We start from the raw sequence: 22,381 nt of genomic DNA, 5'->3' as shown, positions 1-22,381 counted from the left end.
TTTTTAAGAACTTGATGCAGTCAAAGCATCGTTCATTACAGGAGACACATATTAAACGTATCATCATGATCAAGAAGCTGATCTACGCAATAACACTATTATTTGTTTGTCAGTTAATACTAAAGTGACTCAGTATATCAGATTATCTGACTTACAAACTGCTGTTCATCAGACCAGATCTCAGAACTGGCTTATTGTTGATACTCCATGGATACATACTGCCCTCCAATTCATCGCACTATAAAATGCTATGAATTAAAAGGGATTTAAAACTTTGTGTGACTGGCTATGTTGGTTATGTCCTTACTCTTTATCTATTCTTTCAGGTCTCTTTTTTACTGTCATTAATATATATTTTTTTATTCTTAAAAATCATGTACCATGACAGTACAAAACATGTACAGTCTGTAAAAACTGAAGGCAACCACAAGAGCACAGCATGATGGGTCACATCCTCTCGCCCTCAACACAGCGCCTGCCATGACGGACATTAACTCTTTCTATTACATCATACTCTCTAGTGATCCTCTCCCTTTACAATCCGAGGAAGCCTCCTCACACTTCACTGAATTAAGACTCACGAGTCTTTTTACTCGGCTCTCTCTTGATCTCAATTAATTGACCAGATTAAAAGCAGTCACATAGAATTACATAACATGCCAGTATATGATCTCACACGTCATGAGAGTTTCGCCCGTCATACAGAAAAGATTTGCATAATGCATGGAGACCAAAACCATAATCACTTTAGCATGTGCTCAGCTGTGATTCCCGGGACTTCTGGGAATTCACTAGGAGTGCTTTCAGCGTGGCTTTGATTGAAAAGCACGCAAAGACGGCGTGTCATTTAGAGTCACTTCAGTTCCACCGAATGCAGAGTTGCATCATTAGGGACGAGTGTCACACGCAGATTGATTCGCCCTGTAAGAGCAAAATACCTGGAAGAAAGAGGGAGATCCTCTTAAGTGCCTGTTGGGACTCTAGTGGAGAGAGGGTTCCCCCTCAATATCTAACCACTCAAGCATCACTCTATCAAGTATGCAGGTGCACCTTTCTGACCCTGTGTTCTGTTTTTTTTTTCTTTACATTTCAGTCAGGCCTGCTGCATACATGTTTCATAGTTCCTGACACATTCAATGTTGAACTGGGTCACACACACACACACAGAGGAAATGGTTTATTTATGCCCGTACACATTGTCCATACATTTCTGTCCTCAGCAGCGCAGGTCATGCAAAATCAAATCATGAAAACATACATTCAGAGCACTCATCTTTTTAGACGTTTGGCACGTCCACAGGCTGGCTGCACATATATTAAGTTGCAGAAATGACATTTGCGGGGACATTACGGAACACATTGCAGCACTTACCGGCATGTTATCTAAAACAGCCCATGCTGTCACCTCTTATTCCTTTATGGCACTTAAAGAAAAATACTCAAAATGTAGTGTGTATCACCCAGGGCTCTTGACAGCTGACATGCTAATGTTTCAGTTTAAACAAGTAGCTGCAACAAGAAGCCGGATACAAACTCTGAGGCTGGGATCACTCTTAGAGTGCTGATCCTCTGCTCGCCTGCTTTTATTTTGGTGACTTATTTGGTGTTCTGTATCTTTTAGTGTTGTGTTTCTGCCGAGCATTTCACACAGGTCACTAAGAGTAAGTGTTTCATTCTGTATCAGCTACAGAGGCGTACAGTGCTCGTGCTTATCAGTCCGTTCTTGCCCCATGATCCTTAAATGTTCTTAATGTAAACATTTCGCTAGTGAATCAAAGAGGCGACCTCACATTACACAGCAGACTAGTGAAAGAGCTTCTTTCTGTTCATTTTAATACATTTGCTTCTGTGGATTTGTCGTAAACTCATGGAGAGTTACACTTAGATAATGCCTCATTTGCATTTTACGACATAATTTTTTTTTTTACCTTTTTCACCTTTCAAGTCTTCAAAATATATAGCATTTTGGAACCCATATCTTTAAATGCTGTTTTCTATAAATTAGCCTGACATCTCTACTTTAGCAGCACTTACATACAAACCTTCCAGTTTCCTTCCTGTCTATATTCGGATGGCTTTTGCAGAAGGGTTTGTCCATGTGTCATTCATTTCTACATTTTAGACCTGATTTATGGAGTGATACAAAGAGATAATTCCCTCTGTAAAAATATTTTAAATTTGAATATGTCAACAAAATTAAACAAGCATCCAGTGTACATATTTCTGTTCTGAAAATGTATCTAAATGAAAACATATTTAAAAGTATAAAGTCTCATTTGCATACTAAAACATTTAATTGCTAAAGAATAATAATTGCCATAATAAAAGTAATCAACTGGGGAAGATACATGGTGATATATATTACCTTACCATTATGTAACACGATAACTATGAGCAGCTGCAGCTTGTTTTCAGATCCTGTGAGTGTTTCTGTCACATTGAATATATCAGAGGCTGCAATTTGAGAATCTTATTAAGGAGGGTTTGAAGTTACATCCCACCTGGAAACCATGACGCATCTGGTGTATCACAGTTAGGTTACAGAATACCATGAAGCTCTGATTACCGTTACCTTACCAGTCGATACAGCAACATCTTCATTGTGTGGAACACAAAAATACACGGATTCAAGTTTGAGTGTTTGGAACTAGAAACACACTCAGAAAGCCACCGGAATGCTTAAGCATTCACATGCATTACAGGAACACGCGCAGATCCTGCTGAGGTCAGCATTGAGAGGGGTCAACATAATGTACTTCCAGGTTCACTTTAAGTTCTCACATTAATTATAGAAATCAGACTAAGAGTTCCCTCTTGCATTGAGAGGCGACAGAACCTCGGCAAAAGAAGAAGTTAAACAAAATCACTTTAGCGTGTTCCACTCAAACACACACACACACACACACACACACACACACACACACACACACTAATGCATCGTAGTGTAGTGTAGTGTAGTCTGTTCTTTCTTTCGGTATTTCGTTGTTGAATTGTACTTTTCCTTTCAACTTATTGTAATGTCTGATGTGATATATCATTTTAGTAGGATTTTGATGTTGGCTTCAAATGTGTTTTACATTTTTTAATTTCATTTTGGGACGCAAGACAAATTTAGGAAAATATTGCGATTATAAAGTGAAATCAAATCAAATATGCAAATGTATCAGTTCTGTGGTATTATAAAAACTACAGATAATATTTATAAGCCTTTATAATGCATTTTTGTCTGTGGCCAAAACACCACGCAAACTGAACCCGAAGATTCCACTAGAATTGTTTTTTTCCATGAAATGTCATTGTTTCAAACAGGGATGTCACGAGAACCGATGCTTTGACACCAGGCTGGGGGTAGAATTTGGAAAACGTGCCGGTACTTGTTTTTCGACAGCACCGTCGGCACTGGGTATCAGCGCTCCAGCCTGGGCTACCGTCATCCTAGGATTGCTACATTATAACAAATTATGACAAATCCACTTTTACATCGGCAGACAGAGAGCTAGCAACATCAGCTGTTAGCATCCGATGCACAGCACGGTCCTGCTTATGGAGCAAACGGCTAACATCAACGGAGGTTGCATTGAGTTGCACTATGATGCGTTCAAGCTCCATTCAGTACAAATATTTAATATTAAGCTAAGGTAAATTTTAACGCTATCATGATGTGTTGAAATGTAATCTTGTGTTTGGATTTATAATAAATTCTTCAAAACCAGTATGTGAACTGTAATAAAGGAGTTTATGTTCTAGTGCATGATTCATTGTTTTTGTTTTTTACTGTTTTATTGATTTGGGTGGACTGGTAGCTGCAGAGGTGCCCCCATCCTGCTTCCTGTGTGCTGTATGGGTTGAAATTAAAAGCAGGGGAGGCTTTGCTTTCAATGATTTCTTGTATTTAATGATATCATATTTCATTGTAGTGTGTAAGAAAAAAAAAAACCTCTCGCCTCCCTCTACAGGGAGTTCAGGGTCAGCTACAGAACAGAATCCCAGAGCGGGAAGAGATTCCATATCTTGCTCCAGGACACTTCAGCAGGAGGGCATGTTGCCAATACCGGGGCTTGAACTAAGTCCTTAATTACGTTCTACCCGGCTCCGTTCCCTCAAATTCCCCCCATGTCCTTCTCTGTTGTTGTTCAGCTGGCACTCTCATGCAGATATGGCTCCAATAAATGTGTGCTTTTCAGGTCCCAGATCAGCCGCATTACAGGCCGCCAAAAGCAAGAGAGTTTGAGGTGACCGTGGAATGATCTTGCACAAAGCAAAATACTAGACACAAATCGTAAAATAGATAAACTCACCCACATCTTTCCTCTCCACTCTCAACCTTTCCCTGAGCCTCTCATTTACTTTCCCTCACTCTGACTCAGGGTCTATTTCTTGGTCTGTTTTCCATTTTATTCCATCTTTTCCCTCTCTCCCTCCCCAGCGCTCTACATTTGTTTTGATGTGGAATGAGCATGTTTGATGGGGAGCTGAATAGAAGAGGTGCAGGGGAGGGGGAGGTGGGGGATAGTGGGAAGACAGCAGGTCCTATATATAGCAGTGAGCGTGGGTAGGTACCGTATTGACAGGAAAGACACATGGTTTCTATCCAAAGCAAGAGAGAGAGAGGGATAATGAGCCTGAGAGAGAGAGTGAGAGGTGGAAAGAGACAAATGCTGTGTGTGTGTGTGAGAAACATTGAGAGCACTGTATTATCAGCAAAACAAACCGATTCAAGTAAACATTAATATTAAAGTTATAAGCACTTAATTCAAAGTGCCCCTGTTGATCTGTGGACCTTTTTAACTGCCACAGACCCTTGAGGCCAAAATCTGAAACCAAACATTCTTTACATTTTGAACATGCACTGACAAATATATCATCTGTATTTTGTGTGTCGCTGATACTGGTAACAATATTTCAGTTTGAAAAATCAGATAATCAGCCATTAGCAATTTTGAAAAACAGACAATCCTGACACGAGCAGTCCCTGAACATTTCATGTTGGGTTCTATTCAATCCATCTAAAATATTGGGACGACGTTTTTACTCTGAAACTACTTAAGACAATAGAGGGTTAGGAGGTGTGAGGGAATACAGAGTGAAAGTGAAAACACTGAAGTACAGTATTCTGTACACCAGAACAGTGAGTCAAATAAAGTACTTTGAATACAAGCAGCCCACGCAGGGAAGAATACGGGGTGATTGTTTTTCTCCACTCAACTGAGGAAATATTTTTTACATCCCGATACATAGCATGAAGGCTGTGTGTCTGTTGGGACTCACTCTTTACATATTATTTTACTCATTGTTCACAGTGCAAAGAAAATGTTGCTCCGATTGGCAGTCAGAGCTGAGGTTGTTTTTTTATGTCTCCCAGAGCACAAAGTGCCAGAAGAAATGGATATTTCCACTTTGCTTGAAGGGAGCCGTGACCAATAGCTAACCAGCAGCTGACCACCAGCTTACCATCATGACCACCAGCTTACCACCGTAACCAGCAGCTGACCACCAGCTTACCATCATGACCACAAGCTAACCACCGTAACCAGCAGCTGACTACCAGCTTACCATCATGACCACCAGCTAACCACCGTAACCAGCAGCTGACCACCAGCTTACCATCATGACCACCAGCTAACCGCCATCACCACTGGCTAACTACCGTAACCAGCAGCTGACCACCAGCTTACCATTATGACCACCAGTGTAGCACCATAACCACCAGCTAACCACCATGACCACCAGCTAACCACCGTAACCACCAGCTGACCACCAGCTTACCACCATGACCACCAGTGTAGCACCATAACCACCAGCTGACCACCATGACCACCAGCTGACCACCATGACCACCAGCTGACCACCATGACCACCGGCTAACCACCAACTTACCAGCAGCTGACCACCATGACCACCATGACCACCAGCTGACCACCAACTTACCAGCAGCTGACCACCATGACCACCATGACCACCAGCTGACCACCAACTTACCAGCAGCTGACCACCATGACCACCAGCTGACCACCATGACCACCAACTTACCAGCAGCTGACCACCATGACCACCAGCTGACCACCATGACCAACAGCTTACCACGATGCCTTTGCTATATTAAAATTGACTATCTAAACAGGGATCACTGGAAAAGATGCATGATGTAATCAAATCTTAAAGTTTGTAATTGTATCTCATTGAAGTGTCATTGTCAACTGTTCACTCTCCCACAGGGGATTCAGTATCATGCTACCGCTAATGCAATCTCTGAACCCATTGGCTATCAGTCTGATGACGATTCAGCCTCTGGAAGCGATGGACAATATGTCTCTGTTACCATGCAGCCAGTCGAAATGTGGATATCCACGCCAATACTTCCTTCTCCATGCGCCTGTCATTGTTCTAAGTCGGATTAGCAACTTGAGACGCGAGAATGAATTTGGAGTTGAGAGGCGACGTCTATGACCAGATTGTTTCACAAGTAGCCAATTAGCCAAACTAATAAAAAGTGAAATCATCGGCAGACGACAGCCGATAGGTTTGGAGATCGCATTTCGTCCAATGCGCTCCACCTCTTCCTCTCTCCTGTTTACCATCACTCAACCAAAGCCTGCTTACACGTGATTGGTCAATACAACTCTGACTACAAACGGACTACGGATTTGAAAACAGAACTCTTCCAATGCTAACATATTGTCTCGTTAGCTACAGCTTCTGCAGTCATGTGCAGATATCTGTTTATAGAGATTGTTGCTAATGCAAACGTTTCCTGCTGCTGTTGCTTTACGTTAAAAACATTCAGCCGACATTCAGTATTGTGAATAGTTCACAAGAAATGCCATGTGACAGCCGACCGCGGTCATCTTCTGCTTTTTAGACACCTAATCGTAGAGAAGAAGACGAGTAGCTGCAGCGAGCTGATATATGAAGAGCTAGTCAACAACTTGCCCTGATGTAGTGCAGAAAACTACTCGGAACGTGTGCAGCACGAAAAATAAAATGCCAAAAAGGTCAATGACTGAATGAATTCTTTGTTCAAACAACATGAGTTTGTTTGGCTGCGCTGTAAACAGATGCGCTAGTTGCTCTAATGTCGTATTTCGGACAAAATAGCTGCTCAGGGAGAGTTTGCTTCCCCTAGAATCCTGGGATCTGTAGTCACTAGCTGTCACCACCACTAAAGACAGATGTCAGCAAATAAACTAGGACTCAAATCTTCTTTCAGTGCAGCCCCAATGAGCATCTGTGACCATTATACATACAGGAGCTGAATTGCACATTAAACATCCATACATACAAGTATTGCAAATGGACCAACTTATTGTAAAATATAAATTAGTTTTCTGTCATCATCATGAACAGATTTAACCACCATTGACTTTTGCATTAGCTCATGCTGCCTAGTTAATAGGCAAAGTGCAGCCAAATGCTTCACTTTCATTTACATCTGCTCGGTCCATTATGTCTCTACTCTCTGAGAAGCGGTAACCCTCCCCGGGCTGGACAGATTCACGGCACTACTTTCCTCTGCTGTAACGCTTCATCTTCTCTTTCTCAGTTCACCTCTCTCTTCACTCCATACCTCATACTTCACTTATTATTGTTCATTCTTCCAGGTTTCTCCCTCCACTTCCTCTTTTATTCCTTCATTTGCTTAATTTTTCCCTTGTCTCCGAGTCCAGGTCCATTCGATGACACTTCATTTAAACAGCAGTAGTAGATGTAACTGTAATGTATCTGAGTGATACGAATGCGAAAATAGCAGGGATCAAATCAACAGCATCGACATTGGCAATGGGCGAGGTAAAAAGAACAAAGAAAAGCTAAAAAAGTAAAGTGAACAAAGTGAAGAGATAAATGTCAAGGTACAAATAAAGCAAGGAACAATAACAGTTTTATGTGACTCCTAATGTGTGTGTGTGTGTGTGTTTATCTCCCTCTTCCAGTTCACCAGTTATTGTTGTTTTGCTCTCAGAGGGGAGAGGAAAAGGGGGAACAGCTCTTAACTTCCGCGGCTTTAATTGCATTCACAAAGTCCGGCTCTCTGCTCCTCCGCTAGAGTCGAACTCTCAAAGGGAGTCAGTGTGAAAGTCGGGCATTAACTCACGTGAACAATATAAGACACAGGAGATTCTTAGCTGCTCGTAGTGGCGACACCGCGTTGACATCATCTTTAACGTGACACAAAGACAGAACTCACCAGGGAGTTCGCCTATCATAGTGCTGTCCGAATACCCTACATAGTGGAATCAGAGTATCCCACAATGCACTTTGAAAAGTAGTGTACAACCGATGGTCACTAACCAAGCACTATGTACCATCATGCAGCACTAAAGGACAAACGGACCCCAGGAGGAGCGACGACAAATTGTTGTGGTGCAAACAAATATTTTATTTAGCAGAGCAATGTCCGCAAAGTACTAAAAGATGCTTGTCGCGTTTATACCCCTTTAATCCTTCAGTTTTGACCTTTCACAATAAAAGCTCAAGACATACAGTTTTACGCTACATCACTGTTTACCAGGGGGAACTTAAATTCACTCAGCAGTTCACTCAGAGGCAACTCAACAAAATAGCTTACAATATGCATTTATCATAAAATAATCCATGTCTGTGTTTGTTAAGGATGGTCTACCAGCCAGCATTGTTCAGGCTTGTCTTAATTGTGCGACAGCAATGACATAATCAACAGAGGAGAGATAATGACCCGAGTAGCCTCTAAAAGGGTTATTTTCATTTTTCAGATAAGCTCATGTATAGAACTCCCTGGATGGCGAGTAGGGAGTACTGGATGATTTCAGACACAGCCAGTGTGTTCTCTTTGCTTGTTCCTCTCATAGTCACAGAAACAGAATCCATTAAATGGTTTAACAGGCTGCCATTTAAAAGCAAGTCTGAGTATAGAAAATGAAAGAACATTGCTTGTAATGGTAGCTTGAGCTTGTGCAGGATTTACGGCTTCAAGCTAGTGACGATTCTCTCTGACCAATCAGTGGTCTCCAGTGTTTTGACACCACCTTTCAGTATCCGCTCAACTGGTTTGGAACGGCGGCGATACTTGAAATAGAACCAGGTACCATCTGCAACTTTTTTCAATGGAAAACCCCAAAAGAATAGATCCAAACAGGCAAGTCGACCGTGCCATGCACTGTAAATGAGGCATTGAGCTTGAGCTTCGGTCCATGTAAATAAAGAACACATTTCAAATAAACAGAGCAGAAGCCAGTCCTCTCGGGGGTTCAAAATGCTCCATTTCCGTAGAGGAATCTTTATCCAGTTAGATCAGTTGCATTCCTCATCCCGCTCTGTGACTGGTGACCGACCTGCTGCGCTGTGTTTCTTTCAATCGATGCGTTCCTCCCATGGGGACTGTTGCACTTATTAACCAATCGATAGCACTACTCCCATTAAAGTTATTTCAGAATCTATACTGCATTCAGATTACAGCTATGAGCTAATCCATACCATTAATATTCCAATCAACGGGGGTATGATCAGTGGAGACGGGAAGCGTCTCGGAGCAGTGTTGCATTGCATTATTGAATAAATAAAATAAATAAATACTGTCACTGTGCGCGGAGCGAACCACCGGGGCCAGCTGTTCTTTTAAAGGGGCCGGTTACCTCTGGGTGTCAAGGCTTGCTGCCACAGCGGCCCCAGAACAGCCACTACTGTCCAGCTCCTTATAGTTTAGCTGGACATTTATGAGCGCCTCTCAAGGGGAAACTCTTAACTCCGACAATCCAGGGCCAGTACTTACCAAAGTTATGATTAATTACACTTAATAATTCTCTATTACACTTAATAATTCTCTAGAGCCAATTTAAGAGCGAAAAGTTCTTCCCTACAAGTGGAGAATAAGACATATTTGTCCAGCAGCTCACACCTACATACAGTACAGTAGTAACCATTAAGAGTAGCTCTCAAGTGATCACATGATTAATACAACATGTGTTCAGAGCAGCAACTGTGAATTAGATCTCCACTGTTATCTCCCAAAGACTTTATGTTACTCAAAGACACTATTCTGTATGATTTTTAAAATTGCATTGGTCTAAAATCATCTCAAGAAGTAATGGACATTATGAATTATGAATTAGCAACCAAAAAAAAACTGGTTTTTAATTGGTCAAAACGGAAACTATCATGTAGTAAAAATGAAGAAAGGTTAACCGTGGGAAACTTGGCACCACACTGAAAAATACAAAAACAATAACATGAGGAAAGATTAATAAAAAATGAAAACGGGGACCTAGGAATAGAAGCTGGTAAATGTATGCATTTCACTGTGTCTGTGAGGTCTGAGCAGCTTTGTCATCATGGAGGAAATAATAAACACCCAGTTAAGGTTAGGGAATGGCCGTGATAAGGTAAAAAAAGAAAATTAAAAAAAATGTTGATGCAGACAGGAAAGGAACACCTGTTTCTGTGTTAAAGTCCAGTTCTTTGTTGACCCATCCATCTATCCACACCTCGGCCCTTTGCAGACTTTGTTGCTCGATCATTTGACTTCTTTCCATCATAATTCGTACTGCCACTAGAGGGGTTTGACACTTAACTGTCTACACTACAAGATGTGGAAATGTTCAGAGTTACTATGTCAGCACATTTTAGAGAATAACTGAACCAGTCCACCCTTAAAAAAAAATAAACGAAAATGTCCCATGCCATGTCCTAAGCTCAGTAAGACACTTAACCTCCTTAAACCTTGGTTGACACAAGTGCATGATATTGATGTTTCTCTTTACCGATGTATCGCCTTCACTCCTGTTTAAACCCTTCTGATAGCTGCAGTTGCGCTGACTGTGTTCACACACTGGCTGGACGAATGGGAACGCAGAAGACAGCCTGTCGACCTTTGGCACCAGGGCGCCCTTTAATCAGCCGGCGTCTTAGTGTCCTCAGACCGGTTAAACAAGAACATGTTCTTCTTTTCTGTCAAATGCTGCTGCCCAAGAAAGTGTCCTCGGTGGGCGACCAGAGCGAGGTTTTAATAGAGGTTAAGACAAGTCTCACCCTGGAGCAAGCGTCTGCACTCTCAAAGTCACGTCCCCTAGCAGCCACACAAGCACACGTACACACACACACACACACACACACACACAGACACACACAGCAACGCTACCCTTCAGGTGCAGTGTGTTCTTTATCGAAACAGACGATCCAACCAGGAGAGGTAGTACAACCCACGTGCAGGAAGCAACAATGCCTCATTCCTTCAGATATGGAGAGCAAGAACAAAACACACACACTAAGACACACACACACAAACGCACAAAAACAACAAAGTAGTTCTAGGCCGCGCCAGGTCAGAGCAACAAAGCAAAGCTAATGGATGCAGACAATAGGTGTGTGTGTGTATAATAATGTGTTTGTGTGTGTGTGTGTGTGTGTGTGTGCCATATGTAGACAGAATAAGTGTGTGTGTGCACGTATGCATCGCTAAGGGCCATGTGTGACCCTGACCTCAACCACATGTATGACCTCAGCATGTGCGTAACTACTGTGGCCTGATGGTGCAATCACGTGTGTGTGTGTCTGTGTGTCTGTGTGTGTGTGTGTGTGTGAACGTCAGTGTGCAGAAGCACAGAAGCAGCAGGATTTAAGATCAAAGTTAGTGAGACGTAAAGTAAAGAAAAGCCCGCATTCATCGCCTGTATGAACTGAATACACAGATTGGACATAATTATACACTGCTTTTGTTATACTTGGCAGATTGATGGGATTAATATATCGGGTTATTGGTCCGTCCCATCTTGTTCCATAAAATATCATTGAGAAAATCTAGTTTTCTTTATTGTTATGCAGCATTTTGAGGTTCAAAGGAATTCATTCAAGAGATTTTTTTTGACTGAAGGCTCCTTTGACAGCGACTTATCTCAACTTACAGGGCGGGAAAGTTTATCCGTCTGTTTCTTATTCATTTTGCAGCATTTGTGCTTCAGAAAGGCAGATACCGTCACCTTACATTAACTTTGTAACTTTAAGTTCTGTCAGACTTTGCAAAGACCTTTTTAGTAGACCTTTGTACCACAATGTGTTATAATCTACTTATAGCACTTTATAGTTTTAGATTTATGTCATAACAATCCATCATGTTTCTTCACACAAATAATAACACAGTATACACAATTTGATAATGACTTATAAGGTCAAGTATCTTAATACTTCATAATTAGTCTCTCACCTATTTTGCAGGGAGCATAGTGTATTATGAAACCAGTGATTATAATCACTGTTAGAATGCATTAGAATGTGATCTTCAGTTATTCTAAGCGGTCATTGTTTGCTTTAAGAATAAAAATTAAAAAAATCACATTTTATGTGTTGTTCTTGCATAATACATTATTAATTTATAATTTTTTTTACATTTTTTTATGACAACTATGGGAATTATAAAGCACTATGATCCTTGCAAAGAGAAAACAAACCCTCAGCAATTAGTATTATGATACTCAGCTTTAATATGAGTAATGACTATTGTTATGAAGCATTATAAATATCTATGAGTGCTTCTAACTATAATTATACAGTGCAATACGCAGATTAGATTGCATTATAAGTATGTCAATAATGCATTATAGACATAGAAAGAGCTAACTTAGCAGTAATCACACTATAAAAGGCCCAACACAAGCTCCTCTTCCTGACTTTTGAAATATCTTTGCGATGCAACACCGTTAAACATAATGCTTAGGTGAGGAAACATTAGTAGACTGTCAGTCCTTCCCTCTGTATGTCACTCTATAAAATTGGTTTGATATTTGCTAGAATGCCAGCACAAAGTGTTCACCAGCAAAAAAAGGTGGAAATCTACAAAACGCTAATGATACAGACTCCTCTCTTTCCTGTTCAGAACACTCTGTACCAAACCGTATTACAACTGCTGTCCAAGGTGCTGATTGTGAGTCTGCAACACAGGAGCTGTCCATGGTGCTTAGTTCTCTCAGTGGGGGCAGAACTCCTGCTGTTAACAAGGATGAGACAAAATCTCAACAGAATTCTATAACTGTTATTGTTATTATCTATGTCCTGATTTCAATGTATTGCCCAGTATGTTGATGGATAACATCTGTAACAAAAGAGCGGGTCGTCCTTCAATCAGAAGATCCCAAGCTCTGCTAGTGTCCTTGGGCAAGGCACTTAACCCCAAATTGCTCCGGAACATACATCAAATTGCCTTTGGTGTAGCTAGTCCTGATGGGCTGGTGGCACCTTGCTTGGCAGCCCCTACCATCAGTGTATGAATGGATGACTGACGTGTAGTGTTAAAGCGCTGGTCGGAAAACCAGAAAAGCGTTATACAAGTACAAGTCCATTGACCATTTTACCATTTTACCAGTGCTCTCTGATACGTTGAATGTGGCATTTTCACATTCAGTCAGAGCAAGTGCTGTAGTATATCAAGCAACGGTTATTGAGAGTTATATGGTAAAATAGGAAGTATAACAAGCAATGAAAGACCACTAGGGTGTGTGGTTGTGTTTTATGGGTCAAACAAACAGGACTCTCAGCCAGTAGACCACTGTTAGAGTCCCGTGGGAAACCAAAAGTCAACATTGACTTTAAGCTTGTTACGTAATGTTATGTAAGAAAGTCGGCTAAGGGCGGTTGCTATTTATTCACGTTGTTACGGATGTCATATTACGTTATGATTTCAACACAAACCATCTGACTTCAACCAAGTAGTTTTGTTGCCTGAACCTAACCAATCGTTTAACAACCTCAACCACGAGTATATTTAATGTTCAGAAACGCAGACATTTAACGTATCTGTTTCAAGAAATGTACAATGCCAACATTTCTTCTGTCGACTGGGTTTTACCGGGTGTGTTGAATGCAGTCTCTCTTCCAGGAATATGAAGTAATCCTAACCTTGAATAGCATTTTTTTTTTTACTGCCCCCAGATGCAGCAAAAACACATCTTAAAAGCGACATAAGAGATGAGTGTTATGTATGTAATGTGCATAATTAGACGCTATCGAGGCGAAACAGACCGTCGTAAAGGATGTAAATCATTTAGCGGGTCGTTCCACATCACAGAGAGACACAGAGACGGAAAGAGAGAGGCAGGAAAAAACAAAGTTGAGAGGACCGAAATAGAGGAACACAAAACGGATACAAAGCTGTGAGTCATAAAAGAGAGACAGAGGAAACATCCAGAGTGGGAGAGAGAGAGTTAAAATAAAACCAGCTAAATTAGTTGATTATATAAATAAGCTCAGAAAACAGAGAGAAAAAACAGAGCGAGGGAGGAAGTGAAAGGCCAGAGGGAAGGAGAGCGCCATGGATGGAAGAACAGCAGAGAGAGAAGTGGGTACCAATTCATTTTGAGGTTTGAAATTAAAACGGCTAAATGATCCGATTATCTAAACAAACCAAGTGATTTGAGTTTGGACACCAGTGAGTTCAAAGGGAGACGTGGAAGAGAGGTGGAGAGAAAGAGGAGGAAGCAAGAGTCATTAAAAATAACTAAATCAAACGCTATTTCTAAACAAGCTCAGAGATTTGCAATGCTAATCATCTCGGGAGCGAGGTCAGCACGCCACTACAATCACCGGAGAATAATCTTTTTAATGCGGCAAAATGTACAAACTTAGTGGCTCAACCAGAATATGACCGAGATGCTCAGGACCACACACACACACATGAGATTAGACACACAAATGAAGACACTCAACGTGCTATTTCCTCAGTATCACACTGGTTCACAGGCATGCCTCTGAGCAAGACTAGAGGCTGCCAATCCAAGCAAAGCCCCGGACTAAAACTCCCATAATGCTCTGAGAATTTAAACACAACATGAGGGTTCATGTGAAAGCAACCATGATTCAATTACGAGTAAATAAAAGGGCTGAAAAAAATGTAGCAGCCTGACCCGACTCAACCCTGTTGGGAGAGGGGGGGTTCTGCTCACAAACCCGAGCTCTATCTGCATACATACATGTTCTTCATTTACACATTTGTACACACTCTTCTCTCCTTTATTTGGCTTTGAGCTCATGTCTATTTATGCTTTCTCCAATGCACACACACACATACACATAAACACACACTTAACTCAAGCCCAGAGGGCATATTTGAATACATGCACTGGTCAGAATGTCCAGAGGCAGCGCTCGACAGAAACACACACTCTCTAAACCTTATCCATTAGCCGAGGGCTGCCGAGTCAATGTGCCTGAGGAAAAGAATAACACTAATTAATTTTAATAAGTGTGGCTTAGATGGAGAAAACCCTAAAATATTTAAAAAGTAAAGTGTGTGTGTGTTTGCATGTTTAAGGTGATGATTTTAACAGGCGGTGATGGAAGAAGAATTGGAATATTAAGTCAGGCAGTTCTCATCCAGCATTCATAGCTATACCTGCGAAAATGAATGCGCTGTAATTCGTAGATATCCCACAAAATCAATTTCTATGTAATCCACGTAATCATGAACCAGGAAGTATTAAGACCACAATAATCCACAGCGGGTGGGTCGGAGTTGAAGTGGATGAGTCAATCAAAAACCTTTCTTCCAGCCAGCAGACTGCTCTCAGTGTAAAACCGAAGTATTTGTCACGTAATTTCCGTACTTAAGTATAGGCACTCAGACCACATGCACGTAACGAGCGGATATTGACACATATTGCTGAACATTCGTAAAAAAACGACCAACAGATGAGGAGTAATTGTTTAGTAAGATATCATACGAACTGTCGTTTGACTATACAAGAGCAATACAAGAGCCGAGGCATACTGAACGAAGAGTGATTTGTTCTGTTTGCGAGGAAAAATGCAATCATCGTATTAATGATGACATCCTACAATGTTGTACAAGTACTAGTATGACCATATGAAAATACTCCAGCATTACAATGTTTTTACTCAAGTCAAAGCACAAAAGTATTAACAGAAAAATGTATACAAAGTATCAAAAGTGATACCCCAAGTAGCAGAAAGTGGAAACAAGTGAAGAACAAGTAACTTATATCAACAAATACATTCCACACTGCCCATCGTACAACACACCTGTAGTGTATAGATCAAAATGGGCGTTACAGGGGTTAGGCTCTGGCTAGCTTGCCATTCAGGGCTTTGATAGATAAGGGGACGAAGGAGTTCTTAAAGCGGTTGAGCTGCACTGGGGGACTCTGAAGCGTCTGCCTAATGCGGTGTTCACACCAAAGCAAATTCGCGTGCAACGCGCCGCCAGTCTCGCCGCGGACGTGTTCACACCAAACGCGAATCGCGCGAATCGCGCCGGAGAGGGGGCGGTGCTTATCGCCCTGAAACCCGTTCAACTGTCCGCCATTAACCATGTAAAAAATAACCTATATTTCTGCTTAGTACGTGTTGTAGAAGTCACAGATATCCAGGGAAACTAAACGCCGTCATGTCTGGGTTCATAATATTGTCCAGAGGAGCTCTGTGGATTTTATCGAGCTGTATTCACTGTGCAAGCCACACGTCGCTGTCGCTGTTTACTACAGCTGTATGAACACAAAATAAACTGATTTGGCTGTGATTTAACGGCAATAAACCGACAAAAAGGGACTCCGAAACAACTACGTAATTATGCCGATTTGTAGGCTACTTGTCTTCTCAATGGAGCGGATGGATCGGTGCTAGGCTAAGCTAACATTGTAGCAGCTCAGACTAACATCATGTAGACGTAAATACGGCAGCGTCTATTCATTGTTTGTACCATATGGTTTAAACACACACATTTATACACATAGTTTGGGCCGGTCTCTATTGATATGAGGGATCGTAGCGCTCTGGGTGAACACAGACGGCTACAGTATTTATTTCCTGATTCAACAACGGCAGGAAGTCAGTGATGACAGGGGAAGCAACTCAACGCTGATAGGCTATCGCGTCCATCGCGACGCGCCATCGCAGATTCGCGCGGCGCCAGTCTCATCGCGTCTGTGCATAGACTTTGTATGTAATCTAGACGTGTGTCAAAATCGCGTCGCGTTTGGTGTGAACACGGCATGAGGGAAGAAGCTGGTATTCAGGGTGGAGGACATGAGTGTGGTCTGAAATTATCTTCTGGGCCTGTCTGATGATAGTGTAGCCGCTGTTGGACCCTAGTGCAGACATTTTCTACCTGAACACTCCGTGTCAGTTTGTTGACAATGTGTATGCCCAGGTATCTGCAAGAGTCAACATGTGCTATGTTCTGGTCATGGATAACCCCTGGTGAGTGATCTCCAATGTATTTGGGGTCGAATACCCTCTCTTCTGCTTTCTTGACATTGAGGAAGTGTTTGTCGCACCACTGGACAAAATACCGACCCAGCGACTTGAAACACTTGGTATTCAGAAACCATCTTGTACTGCACTTGACCGTGAAGATGTTTCCATGTTGCAGTCGCTTTCGCAGTCCGTGTATGTGTGTTTTGCTTCTTTCAACTACCGTCTGGCTCTCTGCAACTTTTCCACTCGCTCCATTTGGAAGAGGGATCCACTCTCCCGCTTGCATTTTAAATCATCTTAAAAGTGAAAGGGTAGCTTGTGCTCTGTCTGCGTGGGTGCTAATAATTTCATAAAGGTAAGAACATCTCGTCTACCTTTTGTGGTTCTAAGTGTAGGCACGCAGATGTGTGTGCCCTCCTCTCCGGCTGCTTTTTCCTTGACAGCCAAAAACACCTTTCGTGAATAAAACATCAGGTATAAAGCCTCAGTATATAATCCAATCTGACGGCCCCAACAGCCAGTAACAGTTGAGCTTCAGATGGCTGCTGATAGGGTTGTGAGGGCTGTATAAAGATGAAGAGTGTGACCTTATGTTTTCCAATCACTAGTTGACTGTTGATTATAACCCCTTCCCTGAACAGCAGTTGTAAACTTTGGATTTCTAAATACTAAACACTACAATATTGAAATAGTTTGGTGAGCGGTGTCTTTTCTCAGCCGATGTCAAAGCGATTGGGGCTGCAATGAACACTGTTTGTAATAACACAGGCTGCAAACATTAGCATGCCAAGCTAACAACTAGCAACTTACATTAACATATTCCAGCGTCAATGTCATTAGCTAGCGCCATTTTGTGGGGTTACAGTTTAAGTGTATTATAAAGTCATTTTCACAACAGTATTTTCACCTGATAGTGTTCCCCCACCGTGTGGGAAACTCGCTCTTACTACCAACTCTTTAAATACCGACTTCTGACACCGGAGCAGCAGACTTTAGCGTCTGTAACTCCAATGTAAACCCACTTGTGTCATTATTAGACAGTCAAAGTGACTTATGTAGTTTAGAGCGAGTGTGACTGGAGGGTTGGATTGGTCAAACAAACACAGGACTTTCACACAGGAGACCACTGTTCATGTGAAACCAAGTTAACGTTTGCTTATTTTATCATCATTTTGTGATGTAATTTCCGTGCTTTGCTAATGCCAGTTACGCAGAAACCATGATCTTTTACTAAGCCTAACCAAGTAGTTTTCCAGTGAAAATTATAGTTTGAAAAGCCCATATGCATGTTGAGCGGAAACTGACACGTCAGACATGTCTAGACACATCCAAGGCTGTTGCTAGAGGGGTAACTAGAGCGACATAGTTTGAAGCGTGGGGCCACCGACTGAGAAGTGGTATTGGGCGAGTTCGGAGTGAGAAGGTGTTGGTGTGGAAGCTGGTCCTCGTATACGAGTAAGAATAACATTCGCATTTCCATCCTGCTTTATTGGATTTGGGGGAAATTTATTTTCCAGCAACCTCAGTCAAAGTTGTTATCCGAAATTGCACCACATTGTCATTTCAGCCGGCAAGATCAACATTTGCTAGAAATGAGAAGCCTGTCTTTGCCACTTTCAAGAAACGACTGTGTCATAAATGACTATAAATTGAGTGGATTGTTATATGAACTGCACATGTGCCATCCGAGAACGTAAAGCTTGACCGACGGGACAACATAACAAACGGAACAATGATTGCTTGTTGGTAAAGTCTGTAAAAGCATGAAACCAGAGCCTGTTTTAGTCATTGAGGATATGTTTTTTTCCCTGCATGCAATGAAGTTTATAACAGCAACACAGTCCTCTAGAACATCTGTCTTGTGAGCTGTTTAGTGTGTTTATGTGCACTCAGTTCCCCGCAGAAAATCTCATATTCCACTCAAGTCTTGCACCGGTTAATCTGTTTACATTTGAATGTTCATATCCCAGTTATACATAAATCACCAAATATCATTAACATGCAAACGAGGCTTAAGCAGTGGGTGAGAACAAACTGTAAATAAGATGAGGTGTAAACATGCCTCGCTATTAAAATAACCATTCCATCCATCTTGGATTGTCATAATTGGGATACGAATGTTATTACGGGATGGGTGGAGGCGTCTTGAGATGCAGCTTTTTTTGGGTGGAAATAATCTAACCTGACTTCGGGAGCCAGTGTGCAGCCGGTGAGGTGACAGTGGACATAAACTTTGTGCAGGTTGTTTAAATAGGGCAGGCCTTCGTTGTGTAGGTGGTTTTTCCTTGACAGGTAAAAACGCCTTTGATGAATAAAACATAATTTGTGAAGCTTCACGACATAATCCCATCTGAAGGTCCCGACCACTCGTACCACGCTCCTCTCTCTGATGATGGACATTGGTTTTTAATTGCCGTGTGGACTGTGTGCATAGCTGTGGGTCTGTCTCGGGAAATAAGGCTAGAAGATCCACTCCAAAATCCAAATGCCCCGATGTGTGTGTTAGCCAGTGGCGGACGTCAGGGCCTGCAAGGCCTTCTCTGCTGGCCTAAACAGAATCACAAAGTTATAGCTATTTTATAATTTAATATTTTTTCTTAAATACACTACATGTATTATAATTTATAAAAATATTTTTCCCATTATCTTATTTTCTCATTGCACAGCTACTGTCTTCCTCAGTTGCTCTGCTTCCAGTGCAGCTTGTTTTAAGTAGAGCTTTTATCCAATCAGATTCCACCTCTGTGTCTCTAGGTAAGAACAGAGGCAGAGGCCTACAGACTCACAAGTGAATCCCTTTGCAGTTTAAGGGAATGGGGACGATATTGTTGATTGTCATAGTCTTCAACCAATCAGATCTTTAGTTTGACATGTTGGGCGTATTCTTTGACGTGTCAGAGCCTGCTAGCTGGCCTAGCCATACGTGATTGGTCAGTGAGCTAGCCTGACATGATGGGCGGTGACAATCCCAAAATCTGCTGCCTCTGTCTAGTGGACATTTTCAGCCTCAAACGCATTAAAACCTATTCAAGAAATACAACTGGGGAGGCTCGACTGTCTTCACTGGCATCCATGAATCGAGAAGGACTTCTTACTGGAACTAAAAACGCACGGATGTGCTGAACAACCGTGAGATTAAACTCTTTGTTAACAAAGAAAGGAGCTAAATAGTGAACAGCAGCTCTGGTAAGTTAACTGCAGTAGCTTTAACTGCCATAAATATGATCTATGTCATCATGTAATATGTTTGTTTATATTATATATTATTATTTATACAACTTATATGGATTTTCGTTTGGTTTTATATGTGATAGGAACTATTGTTACGTCCTATGTTGCGCGGGGGACACATTTAGCTGGTGCACAGCAACAAGACGACGCGCGAAGCGGCAGCGGTCTATATACTCCATGCAAAGTGTTAAAGTGTTAAAGTTAAGTTTAAGTTTTTAAGTGATCTACTTTGAAGATTCATGTGTTTTCTAGTGAACTCATTTTCCCTCTCGGTGTTGACAGACGAATAAATCCGTCAGTAACAAGAACTATGGAGTCGTGTATTTCCTGGAGGGAGTGATAGGAGAGTTACTACTCTGTTAATTTGTCTATCGTGTCGTTTTCATGATATGGGTAATATTGTTCCCTCTGATATGAATAATATTTGAATGGCCCGTGCTCTTGAGTGTGTGGTGGAATGCGTGTTTTAGCTGAATTGATTTAGACTCATTGTTCGTTAAGTTCGTTAATGCCGCCGCATCCCGTCATGCCGGTATTCATGTATCTGCACTCGTAGTGTATTTGTAGGCGTTGAGCTTCATTTTTACCAGTGCAGGCCCAGGTATAAAATGCACGGCCCGCCACTGGTGTTAGCATTGATGACGACGGATGTTGATCATTGCATTACATCACTAGATTTTTATAGAAATAGTACCACATGTTGTTTTATCGTTTTACATATTGATATTCCCCACAGCACTTGAAGACAGTATGTGTGTTCGAGCTTTAGAGTTTATACGTGAAATTATGTCTCGCTAACTAATTATTGTCGTAAGAAACATGGCAGCCCTGTTATTGACTGTGTGTCTATGTGTGTGTGTGTGTGTGTGTGTGTGTGTGTGCGCGCTAAAAATACATGAACTCAGCAAGACACTTTTGTCTTGTGTCAGTCTCCTGGAAATAGCTTGAAGCGGTGGGGTGGGGGTTTGGCGGGTTGATGTACTGAGGGGACGGATGGACGAATGACGAGTGAGCACAAACAGAGACAGAGCGAGCATATAGAACACAGAAGAGAGAGAGAACAAGATAGAAACAAAAAAGACAGAGAGAGAGAGAGGGAGAGCCTCTGGCCTGTTCTCATTCTCCTTGTTTTAGAGTGGTTTAATGGCTGCTGCAAAACACACACACACACACACACTCATACAGACACTCTGGACCAGACAACTTACAGACCATGCATCTTGTGCTGCATTTAAGCGCTGTTGGAGATATTGCTGGTACAAATCAAGCGGACACAAACACTAAACATTGTCTTAGTGGCTGAATATAATGGGGAAACACATTTTGTGCCCTGACATGATTGTAAATGTGTAACTACATCACATGTATTCTTAAAGGGTCGGTCCACTTCCTAGGGTAGAATGGACTGGAATGGAGTTCCAATGCTTCCGACACCGCAAGTGAAATTCGTCCCAGACAGAAACCTGAATTTCTCATTTCTTCAACCCACTCTCTAGAAGAGAAGGTCAACGATGGAGAATTCTGCAAACACAGGGTTACGTTCTATGCTACCATTGTTTTTGATTTGTAATTCCGGCACTACCTGTGTGTGGCGCTGCAGAGCTGGGCTAAACATGATGAAATAACATTTCATCATCAATATAGAACGGATGCGAAACTGCTTCATTTAACCCATTGTTAGTGTTGTTATTTATATAACTATTAGTTTACCGGATAAAAACAAGCTTTTGTCTCGAGTGGTTTTCTACCCTCGTACTGGACATACTGACCCCCACTGGGTCACTTTTCAACTTTTGAGCTATAAACTATTACAGTCGGCCCATATTTCAAGCTATACTAAGTAACTAAACAGAGCAGATATCTCATAAATGACCTTGATGCTGAAATGTTCTTATTTTATACAAACATATAAAATCTCTGTCTAACTGTTTCTCCGACAACACTGGACGAAAGATTTGAAAAATGTTGATAAAGATTGTGA

General features: G+C 41.6%; 1 protein-coding gene across 2 annotated transcripts in view; it reads right to left on the bottom strand.

Moving 5' to 3' along the window:
• The window catches only part of il1rapl2 (interleukin 1 receptor accessory protein-like 2), a 368,671-nt gene that overhangs the window by 206,295 nt on the left and 139,995 nt on the right, over positions 1 to 22,381 (bottom strand). The window lies entirely within an intron of this gene.

Source organism: Anarrhichthys ocellatus, unplaced genomic scaffold, assembly GCF_004355925.1.
Source record: "Anarrhichthys ocellatus isolate YVR2014 unplaced genomic scaffold, GSC_Weel_1.0 scaffold109, whole genome shotgun sequence".
NCBI classification, from domain to species: Eukaryota; Metazoa; Chordata; class Actinopteri; order Perciformes; family Anarhichadidae; genus Anarrhichthys; species Anarrhichthys ocellatus.
The sequence above is the reverse complement of the archived record's forward strand: the minus strand, read 5'-3'. Positions and strand labels throughout refer to the sequence as shown.